Source organism: Haliotis rufescens, unplaced genomic scaffold (genome assembly GCF_023055435.1).
Source record: "Haliotis rufescens isolate VD_foot unplaced genomic scaffold, xgHalRufe1.0.p SCAF_25, whole genome shotgun sequence".
In the NCBI taxonomy this organism is placed as follows: Eukaryota; Metazoa; Mollusca; class Gastropoda; order Lepetellida; family Haliotidae; genus Haliotis; species Haliotis rufescens.
In genome coordinates, this window is record NW_025963946.1 from 5,433,168 (window position 1) to 5,435,078 (window position 1,911).

Below are 1,911 nucleotides of genomic sequence, written 5' to 3' on the forward strand. Positions count from 1 at the left end.
TGCGAACGTGGACTATGCATTGATAAACACCCTGGTCTCTATATGATCAACAAGTCTAGCATCGGTCCAGATTACCCACTTCATGTACAAATGAACACTGTCACACAGCAAATGCCCTGTGAACATGTAAATTGCAATTTAACTTTGGGTGTTGCAGCAAGGGTAATGTAGGTATTTATCAGTGCCCCCATTTGCAATCAGTTATGTTTGCAAGTGAATACCCAAAAGAAGTACACCTCCAGTCAGAACATGAAAATCTTTGTCAACAGAAGGTAGTACACTCTGCTAACATGCAGGTTGCCCTGAAGCTTGTAGATACTGGAGAACAAAGACAAATACATTTCGTCGTTTTATGGGAGCAGAAGCACTCTGTAAACAGCGTTTATTTCTCTGTGTATGACGGAACGAAGGAATACTGGGCTAAACTCGGTCGCGCTGTAGTGACATTCAATAAGGACAAAGGACAGCTGCATTGTTTGCTGCAAAACCACCACATCTTGCGTACACACGACTCTTGTCAAATAGTATTTGGCACTGGAACACCCAGAGTTGCTGCACATTAGCTCCAAGGGAAGCGGTTACATCTGTAGTGAGAATAAAGGGGTATGTTGGACATCATCCTAGCGAGGAACCAACAACATCGGTCACCATTGAAACCCGAACCTTACAAGATTCCGGAGGCAGCTTCTGTAAGACATACCCACTATCTGGACAAGGTGCACGTTTAATGGCAAATTATCTAACGCCCGGGAAGAAAATACCACCAGTTTTTAAAGTTCCGGAAAATGCCCAATTAGGACATGAAGGAAACTTGTCACCTGTCGAAACACATTGTGTAATGTGTGCAAATGGAGGAGAACTTGACCAGTATCTGGTTGCCAGAAAGGGGAATAAAAATAAAGGTCATGTGTATACAGGTATGTATGGTGACCGTATAAACCTTACAACAGTTTATGCAAACAAATGCAAATTACGAAAGTGTTGTACAGTTAGTATCTTAAGTTGATAAATAGTATACTTTTGTTATACATTGGTTTGTGAATGACCATAGAATTCTTTGTATTTCATCTAGAAACCGAACCCTGAGATGCACCTTTAAAGGTATGGTACTTTTGACAATAAAAAATGAAAAAACACAAAAACATTTTAATAATCATAAGAAATTGGTGAATAATAAATTTCTATATAATTGCATTTACTGTTGTGAAAGAGGGAATACTAGAGTTATTATATTATTAATTTACAACATATTATTGCAGCACAAATGTGTCGAAAAGGCGAAAGTGACAGAAAGAGCCATGCGTGAGTATTTGTTTGAAGACAAACCTCATATAAGAATTAAGACAGTAGACATGAAGGAGTAGGGTGACCAACATGTGAACATACTTGCTGATGATCTCGAGGAGCTGAGGACTGTGGAACAGTCAGAATTCCGAAATGTAGTATGAACATTCATATATATATTAACCTACCGTTACAGTTGTAAATATATACTGGCATAACAATTAGACTAGCGAGTTTCAAACATGTATTCAGTGATTAATTGTTGGATGTACATGTTTGTTTGTTTTTTAACGCCGCACTCAGCAATATTCCATCTATATGACGGAGGTCTGTAAATAATTGAGTCTGGAACAGACCATCCAGTGACTGACATCATGAGCATTGATCCACGCAATTGGGATCGAAGACATGCATCTACCAAGTCAGAGAGCCTGACCACCCGATCCCGTTAGTCGCCTCTTGCATGAATAGACTGAACAGGTTATGCGTTTAAGGTACAATCTCAACACTGGCGTAAATGTGTCACCCATAGCAATATCAAAACATAATTTTGATGACGTTTTTATTCCTTTGGATTTGTAACTAAATATGTGTCTGTGTACACTTGATAAACGGTATACCTAGGAA